The following is a 13,211-nucleotide window of genomic DNA, read 5'->3' as shown; positions in this document are numbered from 1 at the left end:
TCCAAACATCAGCCATTTGATGGGATAATTCAGATTTTTTTAAAGATACATTGTGGCAATAAGAATATTTAATTGCCTATAACATAAATTCTTTATGGTTTCCTTTTTAACACAATTCCTATGAAATGAAAAAGCTATTGCCACAGATAGAATCAATAAAACCATATCTTAGATAAGGTAGGCAGTTCATAGTACTCTGAAGAAAACATAAAAATTATGTTACTTTCCCCTCCCGTTTGTTAAGTGCCTCCTTGAATCCTGAAGAATAATCTGTTATGATCTAAGGAAATGTTGGCCAAGAATCCAGGAACCTTTCTGAAGCCCCAATACATCAGGAGGATTTTACATAAAAAATATTGCTTTAATATTCCCCCAAGACAACAGACAACATCCAAAGTTGTTGGGGACATTTGCATTGGACATGGAAAGAAACACACGGAAAAGGAGAGCTGGGTATTAATGGATCACTTATGATACAAATAATTGAGACCTGCAGAGGCAAAACCTAAATGAGGCAGAATTACCTATCAATTAATATTTTTAGGAAACTATGGGTGAAGCTCCTTGCTGAGCAAGGGGAAGGTGCAATGGCCCTTCCCTTGCTCTCTGCCATACCACATGACATGTGGGAAGACTCACCCACCCACCCCGATCCCCTTCTGAAGACCTGAGTAGGTCAAGGGTACCTCCTCTCCATCACTCAGGCCCTAGATGCCCAGAGCTTCTGAGGAGGATCAGCCCATCACCTTCCAAATGTGCCCTAAAGGAGAACACACAGCGGCTGCTAACACCCCATTCCATCCCTACCTACCACAGCAGTGGGTCAAATCTCTATTCAGACTCCCTGACTCCCCCCCCCCCACAGCCTGCACCAGCTCTTGCAGGCACTTCTGCAGGTCTGAAAGAAATATATTATTACCCACATCCGTCACATGTACACCATCGTCTCTGTACAGACCTAGATGCAATATACAGATGTACGGATGGTGTATAATTCATCCCCCCCATTTTTAGGACCACTCTTCCCACTCTGCTGTTGAAAAGCCATTTCCTAGCTTTATTCACAACCTTGGGGTCTCCATCACCACAATCCTATCAGACCACACCAACTCTCTTTGATCACTCTGAGATCAGGCACTGCTTGCCACATGAAGACCAAGCCCTTCATTGCACCAAAGTCATTGCCACCAAAGTGTATCACAAGTCATCTAGGAAGAATCTTTACACAATTGCTGTCAAACAGCAAAGGGATGAGCCCATCCCAACACATGCCTTTCAACCCAGCCACTGCACTCTGGCCCAATGGCTCAGCTTCAGCTGTGTTCCAAACTGTGATTTGCTGCTCTTCTGCCAGCCCAAAATGGCTGCAAATTAGCACCAGAGGCTTCTCACTTGCAAGGCAGTCTGAGAAAAAGTAAAACAAAACAGTGTTAAACTGGAACTTCACATGGATCTTATTTTGGAGCTTGAATATAGGTATTGAAAGCTTTCGATTTCCACCTGCCAATCCCCTAGATCTGCTCAGCACTAAAACCAGAAGTTGCTGCTGTTGTGGCAGCCCTAATCCTGAAGGAGAGGGTAATGTAGTTGTTGGGGTCTAGACCTAACCTGCACAGTGCTATCCTGGCCACTGCCCAATACTGATATCTGGTTAAAGGTGTGCCATCCTGATGGGCACGTCTTGCCCCCCTTGATGGTATATTCTCCCCAAGGCTGACACTGGGCATACTCTTAAGTCAGAGATGTGGGCTAGATGCTGGGATACTTCTTCTGCATGCATCTTCACTCCTGGTGCCAGCTGCCAAAACCTGGCCAACTGTTCACCTGACAGCATATCAGCCACATCATTCTCAATGCCAGGGACATGGTGTGCAAAAAATAAAATGTTGAGATCCTGACACCTGCTTACAAAATAATGAACCAGGCACATGACATGCTCATTCCTGAATGACAGTGTTAATAATATGGACCACCATTTGAATATCACACCAGAACTGGACAGTTCTATCTGCGAGCTGATACCCACAAGTCTCCACAATGACCACTATAGGAAAAAACTTAAGAAATGTTAAATCCATGCAAAATTCACTTGACAGCCATTTCACCAGCCATGGGAAGTGGTACCATTGATTGTCCAAAACCATGCCAAAACTGCATCTGATTTTACCTGAAGCTCTGCCTATAGCAAATGCTCCTGCCTCCAAAAAGCCATTCTATTGTAGCATTCGAGAAAATACAACCAGGTAACTAAGTCTTCCCTGATTTCAGTCTTCAGGCGTACCCCGTGGTGAGGCCACTCTAGCCTTCTCATAGCTGAATATAATCACCTATAGAAGGCGCGACCCGGGGCTACCACCCTGCAAGCAAAATTGAGCAAACCTACCAACTCTTGTACCTGCTTGAAGGTTACCCTCTGTGTGGGCATAGCCTCCCTGATCTTGCCACATAATTTATCCAGTTTTCCTTCTGGCAGCCTGCAGCACTGTTTCACTGAATCAAGCTCAATGCCCAAAAATGTGATGGTTGTGGAAGAGCCCTCAGTTTTCTTGTGCGGCAGGGAAACCCGTAATTCTGCACATAATGCTTTAAAAGCCCCATTCTGTCTTTGCACAGGTCCCTGTGTCCTGGCCCTGCCATCAAAATATCATTCGGAGAGTGCATTATTCTTCTGACCTGGTACACTGTCTATGTGCCCACTCCAGAAAAGAACTAAAGCGCTCAAATAAAATTCAAGATATTGAACATCCCATTGGAAGGGCCCAATCTATGTAGAAACCTTCTTCAAAACTGAAACCTAACAGGTCAAAATCATCCAGATGCACAGGTAGCAACCTGAAGGGAGATTTTATATCACACTTACCCATCAGCGACCCCTTACCACACAGGTCCATACCATTCATACTGCAAAATCAAATGATGCATACCTCACTGTGCACAATGAGTTGGGTATGAAGTTGTTCACCGACTCCTCCAGGGGGAAGAATAAGTAATGAATAAGCCTGAACTCACCTTCCACCCTCTTGGGCACCAAGCCCAAAGGTGACACCCTGAGTGTGCTGATGGGAGGAGCCTGGAAAGGTCACCCTACCTTCCTTAAACTCCTTATCTATCTTCATCCTCACAACCCCTTACATGTCTTTAATTGACCTCAAATTGTAAGTCATGAAGGCCTCCTGGTTCCTTCATATGGGATCCTAAAACCCTCCTTAAACCCTTCAACAATGTCTTCACCTGCTCCTTTCAGGTATATCCTTGAAACCAAAACTCAAACCCATCCAATCTAATTGGGCTGGGGCCCTGTTCCCTGATGTTGGGCCTGCTTTTGCCTGATCCCATTGCCCTAGTCTTTTCCACTCCTGCCCCTAGACATCTATTGTATATTGAGGTGGGGTGCCCCCACCACACCATCTGCAGCCATCACAAAATCTGCACTGTTGCTTTGAACAAAACTGCTTTGCTCCATATTCAAAACACATCAGGGATGGCCGAACTCCATAGTAAAAGTAGTAAAAATGTGCCTTTGGAAATGTCTACCGCATAGGTTGGGAGCAAATATTAGATACAATTAAGCTTCTCTACAGCCACTACCTTATACACCTTTGTAGGTGTCAAAACAGTTCTCCCACTACTTATTTTGTTCAGTATATATCTGAATCAGCAATTTTTAAATGCTCAGTATATCTTTAAATGCCAATGCATAACAAGTATAGCAGGTGTTTAATTGTTGTTTAAATATCCACATTTTTCACATTTTACAATCACAATTAAAATTAAACAATAACACCAAAGGAATTGTGGTACATAGCAATAATACTTACCCATATAGTGAAATTGATAAGGATCCAAAGATAACGATGCCCAGTGTGGTAACCCTGTGGTGACGGATTGCTATTCTGCTGTTAACAAGCAAACAAGAAATACTTATTTTTTTTCTTTGAATTATCAGTTTGTTTCTAGCATGTGAGAATAATCACAGCCTTGAGGGAGGATACAATAGTTAGTATGGTATTAAAACACTTATAACTAATAAAAACACTAAATCATGCTAGATATGCAGCAGTGTGTCATTTCTATTTTAATAAAAAAGTACATTATTCTCTTCTCAAAATTGCAAAATTTTATTTTTTTTATGCATTGGCAGCACAAACAAAAGATTTTAAAAAGTGATAAATCTGTGCTTTCTGGCATTGTCACTTAGGTAATTTTCTGCTCCTTGGGATAAAAACGTGGGATATAACTATTTTAAGATGGTTTGCTATTGAAAAAATAAAAATCTATTGCTTTCTATAGTTGATTGGGAAGTTGGGGGAATTGCAAAGAATTATTTTATTTTCATAATGCCTCTATAAGTGTTATGGGGGGGATCTGAAATATGACTAGAAAATAGTTTGTGTATCTGTTTAACATGATAATATATGGTAAGAGAGTAATTGAAATTGTGGAAACAGCAGTTTACTTTGGAAATGAATGGTCAGACATTCCTATTTATGAAGTGTCACAATGAAGCTAAAATTTACAATGTACTATATATTAGAAATTGAACATGAAAGAAAATGTATGTTTCCTTCCTTCCTTCCTTCCTTTCTTCCTTCCTTCTCTAAAACATAGGACAGTGATGGCGAACCTATGGCATGGGTGCCAGAGGTGGCAGATGGAGCCATATCTGCTGGCACATGAGCTGTTGCCCTAGCTCAGCTCCAATGTGCATGTGTGCACCGGCCAGCTGATTTTTGGCTCTCACAGAGGTTCTGGAAGGGCGTTTTTGGCTTCCAGAGAGCCTCGATGGGGGATGTGGGAGAGCATTTTTATCCTCGGAAGCCTTTGGAGCCTGGGGAGGGCAAAACACAAACCACTGGGCCCACCAGAAGTTGGGAAACAAGCCATTTCTGGCCTCCAGAAGGCCTTCTGGGGGCAGGGAAAGCTGTTTTCACCCTCCCCAGGCATTGAATTATGGGTGTGGGCACTCAGGTATACACAATAGTGTGGGCCCATGCTCTTTCGGCACCCGAGGGAAAAAAAGGTTCGCCATCACTGATGTAGGATGATACTTTCTTCTCTACATTATAGGAAAAATTAAAGATATCCACAAACCAATAATGGCACATTCCTCAAATATCAGCTAGCCTGAGTTAGAACTAGTATATCAATTATATTAAAACAACAGAACAATATAAGATGAAAGAATTTTTTTTTTTTTAGATTTCTTGGAAATGCTACCAATTCCAAGCACATTTAAGTAAACTCAGCTATGAAACAGGCCCATTAGAAATGTTCAGCTCTTGATTTTCTATGCCTTGGAAAGTATTAACCTTTCATGCACATCACTGAATGTTGTTGCACAGAAAGGAAAAGAGCTGGTTTGTGGACTTTAAAGTTAGGGCCTTGCAATTCTACATGTATACAATTTTGAACATCTTAGCCACTGGTAATAAAACAAGAGCAGGGACTATTCAGAATACATGATGAATTAACAGCTGTATAAAACTGGTGCAATAGAATTATATATCTAAACTAATAACAATGACATATATCTCTGATATATTGGAGATGAAATAAATTTAAGGATGGAGATGGCAAACTGAAACCAGTACTTTGTGTTTTGCAGAGAACTGCAATAGGTAGTATAATAAGGCTAATATTTTCCTCATATTAATACTATAGATTAGCAGAGGTCCCCAACCTTTTTTGCACCAGGGACCGGCTTTCAGCTAGACCAGTTTTCCATGGCCCGGTGGGGGGGGGGAGCTAGCGGCGCCGTAAAAGGGGCGATCAAGAGAGGAATGGGTGAATGAATGGACGGAGGGTGGGAAGGAAGGAAGGAAAGAGGGAAGGTACAGGAACAGAAGAAGGGTGCAAAGAAGCAAAGAAAGGTGTGAAAGGGGAGAGTAAGAGAGGAAGGAGTGAAAGAAGGGAATGAGGGAGGAAAGAAGGGAGGAAGGAAAAGGAAAGCAAGAAATGGAGGGAGGAAAGGAAGGGAGGAAAGGAAGGAAGGAAGGAAGGAAGGAAGAAGGAAAGAGGGAAGGTACAGGAACAGAGGAAGGAAGCAAGGAAACTTATGAAAGGGGAGAGTAAGAGAGGAAGGACTGGAGGGAGGGAGGGAAGAAGGTAGGAAGGAGAAAGAAAAGAAATAGAGGAAGGAAAGGTAAAAGAGAGAAAGAAAAAGAGCAAGAAAGAAAGAAAGAAAGAGAAAGAAAGAAAGAAAGGCAACTTCAAAGAAAGGCTCACTGAGCATCTCTCACTCTCTCTCTCTTTCTATCCCTCTTTCTTTCTTTCTCTTCCTTTCTCTCTCTCCTCTTCCTTTATCTCCTCTTTCTCTCCCCCCTCTCTCCCCCTTTCCCTCTCTCTTTCTCTCTCCCTCTCTTGCTATCTCTCCCCCCTTTCCCTCTCTTTCTCCCTCTCTTTCTCTCTCTCCCCCCTCTCTCTTTCTCTCTCTCTCCCCCTCTTTCTCTCTCTTCTTCTCACTTTCTCTCTCTTGTTTTCTTTCTGTCTCTTTTGCTTTCTCTCTCTCTCACTCTTTCTCTCTTGTTTTGTTTCTCACGCTCTTTCTCTCTCTTGTTCTCTCTCTCTTGCTATCTCTTTCTCTCCCCCCCTTTCTCTCACTCTCTCTTTCTCACTTTCTCTCTATCTTGCTGTCTGTTGCTTTCACTCACTCTCGTTCTCTCTCCGTTCTTCTCAGCGGTGACGCGCGCACGCCCTGCCCACCTCACATTTGCCGAGAGGACTTTCGCCCCGGGCTCTCAGCAAGGGGGCTGCATGAGAGGCGGGGCCGGCGGAAGGTGATATTCAATGTCGGGGGCGCACGGGCGGTTTTGCGCGCGCTCCCTATCTCCCTGCTAGCCCACTCGGAATACGTATTCAAAATAAGAAAAGCCTTTGCCGGCGAAGGCTTTTCTTATTTTGAATACAGTATTCCGAGTGGGCTAGCAGGGAGATAGGGAGCACGCGCAAAACCGCCCGTGCGCCCCCGACATTGAATATCACCTTCCGCCGGCCCCACCTCTCATGCAGCCCCCTTGCTGAGAGCCCGGGGCAAAAGTCCTCTCGGCAAATGTGAGGCGGGCAGGGCGTGCGTTCCGGGTGCGGGAGGAGCTGCGGTGAAAGGCAGGAGGTGGCAGAGGAGCAGAGGGGGCAAATCGGGCGGGCGGTGGGCAGCGCGGAAAGGCCGAGGGGGCCCTGGCGCCGCGGACCGGCTGAAAACCCCCAACGGCCCGGTCCCGGTCCGCGGACCGGCGGTTGGAGACCCCTGGATTAGTGGAACAGAGGTAGGGTATTTATTTTCTTTGAATTTCTTTTACAAATGTGCAAGGCAGGTTGCCTTATTAGTCAGTTGCATCAAATATATCAAATATGTCTTGTGGCACCTTAATTTTTTCTTTTTTACATAAATATCAGGCAGAGGCAAGATAGTCATTTGTCATGGATGCTTTAATCTGGATTACTAAAGTAAGAAAAGGAGATATCCCTTTTAACTCTAAACTGCATGGTCACCTTTTTTATAAAATGAAGTAATGCCCTGTGGGAAAGATTTGATGAGAATGTATAGTTGCAGAGAAATGGAGAATACACATGGTTGTTTTTAGGTTCATGAGACAGAACTTCTACATAATGAACATAAATAAATTTTAGGGAATCATGGGATAATTCAAGGAAAAGTAGTAAAATATTTTGAATTGAGATCATATTAAGCTTACACAATCTCAAATGTTATAAATGTTCAGATCAGGAGAGTAATGTAGTTAGTTCTGTATTCTGATTTCTGCAAAGAGGTTGTTAAACACTGAACAGTCAAATATCTCATTTTTCCAAGATGCGTGTAGAAACCAAACGTCTGTATCCAGGGAGAAATGGAAGGAAACCTGTGAATACAGTCTGACAGGGATTGAATTTTGCTTGTGTACATGAAGCCAGATACCTACGTGGATCTTGTTCCAGACTTTTCTTTTTCTCTTCCCTCAGCTGTCTTTGATGTAACTCTGTTGCATGTACAGTGATCCCCCGGGTATTGCGATCCCGATCATTGCGAAACGGCTATATGGCGATTTTGCAACCCGGAAGTAAAAACACCATCTACGCATGCGCGCCCTTTTTTCTATGGGCACGCATGCGTAGATGGCGCCGGGCAGATCAGCTGCTGGGAGGCTTCCCTAGGTCTTCCCCCTCTTGCTGGCGGGAGGGCGAGCGGCGGGCATCAGCGAGGAGTTTCCCCACCGCCCACGCAAACTCCTCGCTGCTGCCCGCCCGCCCTTCGCCCGCCCACGCCGTTCATTCTCGCCGCTTCCCAGCTGAGTCCTGAAGCAAATTGGCTTCAGGATTCAGCTGGGAAGCGGCGCGAGCGAACGGCGTGGGCGGGCGAAGGGCGGGCGAGCGGCAGCGAGGAGTTTGCGTGGGCGGTGGGAAAACCCCAATCTTCGGCTCCTCGCTGCTGCGGAAGTAAAAACACCATCTGCGCATGCGCAGATGGTGTTTTTACTTCCGCAGCGCTACTTCGCGAAAAACCGGTCATTGCGAGGGGTCCTGGAATGGAACCCTCGCAATGATCGGGGGATCACTGTATTGTGACATCAATGCTTGATGAAGCATTTGACTTGTAATTCTTTATTAATACAACTAAGTGAATTTGACATGTTTACTTGTGGTCTATAGATGAAAATATCTTTCATCTTTTTAAATGGACTTCTTATTTATTACGGTAGGGCTTTGGACACAAAATTATAAGAGGTCAAGTAACAGCTAGTTAATTACTTCTTAACTGTTCTGTCTGGGTTTTCCCAGACCTCCACACCCACTGAAAAAACAGCCAGACACTCTGGTAAAATCCCAAAAGTATTTTATAGCAGGAAAAAATAAGCACAAAGGAAAACCTGTCTTCACAGCAGACAGGTTACAATACGTTACAACAGGGTCCTGATGTCCAGTCAATTTCACAAGCTTCTTGCTGGCACCCCCCCCCCCCAAGGTTTCAATAGTCCAAGGCACAAACCAGGATTGTAGCCACCAAAGTTCACAGACAGGTCTCACGAATCTCCAAGATAAAACTCCACAAGCCAGGAAGGGTGGGGCCGCCTTTTATCCTTTCCCAAGCACCACACCCAAACCCAGCTGTGACCTCTAATGCTGGAAATACCTAGCCAATTGAGTTCGTCTCTGATTAGCTCTCCTTTGTCGCATATCTATGATGTCATGAGCATCTTCCCCCAGGGAATCCAGGCTGCTTGCTGGGGAGAGCTCCCCCTGGTGGAACTCTGGCTGTCCTTCTTCTTCAGCCTGGGATTCCGCTTCCTCGTCAGTCTGCACCTCCTGGTCCTCAGCCTCTCCCTCTGAGCTGGAAGCCGACAGCAAATCAGCCATTCCCGGAGGGGTCCCAGGCTGAACCACAACATTAACTATTAGAGCTTTTAAATCATTTTTGTTACTTAACTTTTTTTATACTGGCAATAGGAGGGAATTAAATAAGGCAATCATTCCTGTAAGCAAAGGAAGAAACTTAGCCCAAAGCAAGTTGTCTGAAAATTGTTAACAATATAACTATATCTGATTCTCTAACTATATCTGATTTATGTAACTGAAAAATAGTTTTTTAATTATTTGTTGTCATGCCCTGATTCTTAAACACTTTGATATTGTTCATAAGATGCTGAGAAGTATAAATTATATGTGTTTGACACCAGGAGTGTCAAACTCTAGGTCCGGATTCAGCCCGCAGGATGGTTAGATCTAGCCCATGGGGCTGCCCTGGAAACAGAAAAGACTGGCCCACAGTGCTCTTCCAACAGAAACAGAGTTCCCTTTTCACTAGCAGAGGTTTTCAGGAGTCCATCACAGCCAGAAACAGAGGCTGAGAGCCCATTTTCACTGGTAGAGCACTTGGGCCACTATAGGTGCCCCCAACATGAGAATGTTAAACTGGCCATGACTATCTTGTCCATGATCACCCCAGCCCCCTGAGGTCAAATACAACCCTAATGTGGCCCTCAATGAAATTGAGTTTGACACTCCCGATCTACAAAATTAATTTTAAATAGTAATATAACAAGTATTATCAGAATTAGTTTAAAGTTTCATTTTAGCTCTTGATAAAAATGTTCTTGTATTAGCATGGTCCCAAATTAGTTTTAGAATAAATACCATGTCAGATCTAAACATTTTTGCACTGCATAATAATTTTATTTTCATATATTGTAATACAGTGGCATTACCTATATTAATCCTTGAGAAAAGCTGCTAAAGCTTATACTGAAATTCATCTTGTCTTTCTGAAATGATTTTAAGTGCGGAGACGGGTGGCATATAAATCCAATAAATAAATAAATAAATAAATAAATGAATGAATGAATGAATGAATAAATAAATAAATAAACAAACAAACAAACAAACAAACAAACAAACAAACAAATAAATAAATAATTCGAATATTTCCAGTCTGAGAAGAATTTTTTTTGGAAATTAAAATAAAAATGGCAATTTTATTTCCCCCTCCAAATGATTGAAAGTTTATATTTGAAAATGTGTCAAAGAGAAGAAGTGATTCTGCAACTGAAAAAATGGCTTGCTTTGTTGCATATTTGACTGGAAACGATAAAGGTTCACAGTTCACTATAAACCCATTGGCTCTGCTGCTGTCTTTCTTACTGCTTATTGCTCTTTCTGAGTATGCAGTGACAAAGATGAGAAGTTGCCTCTGCCTCCTTATATGAAAACCCTTTCTCCAAGAAGAATGAAGCTAGGCTCCAAGAGTATGGGTTAAGGCCCGTCCAGGACTGAATCAAGGTGTATAAAAGGGATTGACCCCTACTTTCCCCCTCTGTTTTGATTCAGTCCATGACTAACGGGACGTGTGCTTCTTCTTTGTAGAACAACAAGCTTATCCTATATCAATGACTAACTGATCTTGGTCTCTGTTAATTTAAAAGGAGCCTTTTTGCAACAACTAAGCCAGCAATCGGTCCAGCAGGGCTTTGAGCATTGGCTAGGCGTTCCCTCCGGTAGCTGCCTCGCTGCTCCAAATAAGGTAAGGAAAACACTGATTGGAGGCCCCAACCCCAGCCACAGTCCCAGATCCCTACCAACCAGGCGGCCTCTGGGGACTAGTCCAGATTTAACGAGGCCTCTGAAGAAGCATGGAGGTAGCAGTCAGGGCCATGGTTATGAAGTATACCCCCCCTCAGCTAACCAGGGTGAGTCAGGTATATATCCATCTCTAGGTCTGGGGACCCCTGATCTGCTGTCAGATCTGGAGGAAGGCCAGTTGCAAGAGGACAGTTCCCAAGACGAGCAATCAGACTTGCAGTTTTTGGAGGATGAGATGCTGGCCTCAGAGCCACCATCCACTTCAGGTCTTTCTCCCCAGCCTTGTTCCGACCCCTTCTACACAAGGCAAGAACCACTGCTAACTTATCTTCCACGCCCAACCAGATCCACAGTCCCGGTGGAACTGATCCCGATGCTACAATTGTTCCTGGATGCCATTAACAAGCAATGGCTGAATCCAGTAGCAGGATCTCTACCTAGTATGGTGGATGTCAGGGCATATCAGGACCTGAACAAGCTCCTAACCACGGTGAGATACATGGCAGGCGTCACCCTACAGGCAACATGCTTTGCGCACTTCACAGCACATTCGATGAGAGGTGTTATGGTGACCAGACAACTAAATTGGTTATGCAACTGGTCCAGGAATGCCTGCACCAAATGAAACTGGTGGCACCCCCTCTGGCAGATCAGTTGTCATTTGGGTCAACCTTAGATACCCTGGTTACTGAAACTAAGAATAAGAAGATGGTGTTGCCCATGTCTACCCACAAGGCAGCAGCTAGGCCCGCCCCTTTTCCCAAGAGGGGTTAGAAGGTGCCTGATTCCCAGTACCAGGCACCCAATTCTCAGTACAGGCATTTTCCCCTCCCATTTCCCATCTTACTATAATGAGGGGAACCAGAGCAAATGGCCCTTTCAAGGGGCAGGCGGACACCCTTTCCACCGGAGCTACTGATTCCCATCATAGGAATTCTCCCATTGGGGGTTGTCTGGCTCTTTTCACCAGCTGGTGGGAGACCATGACCAACTATTCCTGGGTCCAGGATACCATATCCCAGACCCTGGCAATTCTAGACTACTCCTCTCAAATTCTTTGTTTGTGGCTCCAAATCACAGAGCCCCAGCCACAGAGCTCTGGTGGAGGGCATTCAGCATCTGCTGGACATAGCTGCCATTCAGCTAGTGCTAGTGGATGAAAGGGGTTGCGGATTCTATTCAGTCTTGTTCATAGTCTCGAAAACATTTGGGGGAGGGGTGTAGAGGCCCAACCTGGACCTCAAGTGGCTCAATGAGTATGTGGTGTATAGGAGGTTCAACATGCACACCCTTCACACCATTCTGAAGGGAATCAGACAAAGGGATTTCCTTACATCTATTGACCTCTCGGAGGCATATATTCACATCCCCATAAGGGATTCTCAATGTAGGTATCTCTGATTTACATATGGGAAAGGCACTTTCAATACACTGCCATCCCCTTTGCATTGTCCTCAGCCCCAGGGTCTTGCCATGCTAGCAGCACACTTCAGGGCCATTCCAGACAGTGTGCAGTGCTACCTGGATGACATCCTGGTCCAATCAGGCTCCAGGAGACAAGCATAAAGAGATGACCACATCACATACCAGGTTCTGGAGGAGCAAGGTTTTCTCATTGAACCACTAAAAAATAATCTGTTGTCCCCTGACACTAGACTCATTTGGGGGCAATCATAGACACCTCAGTGTGCATGGTGTACCTGTCAGAGGAGAGAAGGGATGGCATCCAGGAATTGGTCAGTTCAGTGAGGGAGTCTTCCATGGTGCCACTCCATACCCTGTTCTCCTTGCAGGGAAAATGATATCAGCCATTCACATTGTTCCCTGGGTGCATCTCCACTCAAGGGATCTCCAGTGGTTTCTTCTTCCTTTCAGAGAGCAGGGTACATTGTATCAGCAGTCAGAGTTTGTCTTTCCCAGGAAGTTTGAGCATCAATACATCTTCGGAGAGGGGGCGTCATACAAATCTAATAAATTATTATTATTATTATTACTATGGTGGAGCTCTCAGGCAATTGAGAGGGGGACCTGCTTCGTAGAGCTGGAAAGGGTGACTGTCATCACAGATGGAAGTATTCTGAGTTGGGTGCCCACTTGGGGAACAGGGTGGCCCAAGGCACCTTGTAAACCCTAATGCAGGAGAG

At 44.5% G+C, this 13,211-nt stretch overlaps 1 long non-coding RNA gene across 1 annotated transcript in view; it reads right to left on the bottom strand.

Moving 5' to 3' along the window:
• The window catches only part of LOC139153389 (uncharacterized), a 94,509-nt gene that overhangs the window by 59,816 nt on the left and 21,482 nt on the right, over positions 1-13,211 (bottom strand). Inside the window, exon 2 of the long non-coding RNA XR_011556807.1 lies at positions 3,819-3,893. This is a non-coding gene — a long non-coding RNA (uncharacterized lncRNA). The remainder of the gene's footprint in view (positions 1-3,818; positions 3,894-13,211) is intronic.

The sequence above is a fragment of the Erythrolamprus reginae genome, chromosome Z (genome assembly GCF_031021105.1).
Source record: "Erythrolamprus reginae isolate rEryReg1 chromosome Z, rEryReg1.hap1, whole genome shotgun sequence".
NCBI lineage: Eukaryota > Metazoa > Chordata > Lepidosauria > Squamata > Dipsadidae > Erythrolamprus > Erythrolamprus reginae.
Note: the sequence above shows the minus strand (reverse complement) of the source record. Positions and strands in the feature narration are given on the sequence as shown.